The sequence below is a fragment of the Otolemur garnettii genome, unplaced genomic scaffold, assembly GCF_000181295.1.
Source record: "Otolemur garnettii isolate 467f Iridium unplaced genomic scaffold, OtoGar3 scaffold00080, whole genome shotgun sequence".
NCBI classification, from domain to species: domain Eukaryota; kingdom Metazoa; phylum Chordata; class Mammalia; order Primates; family Galagidae; genus Otolemur; species Otolemur garnettii.
The window spans coordinates 1879395-1880539 of NW_003852475.1; positions in this window are offsets into that span (position 1 = coordinate 1879395).

A 1145-nucleotide genomic window follows, 5' to 3' on the forward strand; every position below is an offset into this window, starting at 1 on the left:
ATCCATTCTCAGAACTTGCCTATTCAGGATTTTGTTTTGCTGCAAGCCCAGCTGGAAGGCAAAGCTCATCTGACCGAGAAGTCCACAAGAGGCAAGGGCTTCCCATCTCTTTCCTCCCACAGAAAACGTTGGTATTTTTCACACAGCCCTTTGATGACTTAACCCGGAAGCAGCAAAGTGGAAGAAGAATGAACTGACAGGGCTTTTTGAATGTAATAATGAAGAGGAACTAACACGCTAGGTTTGGAATAGGACACACCTGGTTTCAAAGCCTTGGATTCACTGTGGTCTTGAGCAACTGACTTCTCTTTAAGCCCCTCTTCCTCTTCTCCTCAAACTTCCTCTTTTTCTCCCCTTTATAACAACATTTTGATGAGCAGCTTCTCTCTACTAGGTTCACGTGTAAATGGTTTTTTGTTTGTTTTTGTTTTGTTTTGTTGCAGTTTTTGGCCAGGGCTGGGTTTGAACCCGCCACCTCCGGCATATGGGGCCAGCGCCCTACTCCTTGAGCCACAGGTGCTGCCTGGCTCATGTGTAAATTGTGCAAAATAATGATCACCTAAGAGAACTGTTGTACGGATTCAGGTAGGAACTGGACATGAGGCATTCAGCCCCATGCTTAGCAGAGGAGGCACTGGGGAATGGAAATTGTTAACTTTCTTTGTATAATAACAAAACCTGGGTCGGCTGCATTGAATACCCAAGAATCAGGAAAGAACTTAATTTTTTATATTGGCTTGGGATGGCCAGATATAAAAACTTCCTCTTCCTACAAGTAAGTTGAATATCCTCAGCACAAATGGGTGTGCTCTGTACCTGGGAGAGGAAGAGGAAGCTGTAAAGGCTGAGCTAAAAGAGAAGCATCCGGGCCAGGTATTGCTATTTTTGCAAACTCTCCTTTTGTGTTCAAAATCCTATATGTTGGGATGAGCCTTAAAAAACAGAGTTGAGAATTCCAGACTTGATGATTTGTTCAGAATAATCAGCTACCATATTCAAAAGATCCCTTTAGAAATTCCTCAAATTACCAGAATTTCCAATAGCAGGAAAGTCATGAATATTATTTATTTATTTATTTATTTATTTTTTATTGAATGGTAACTGTGTACATTGATGCACTTTGGGGGTACAGTGTGGTGTTTTCA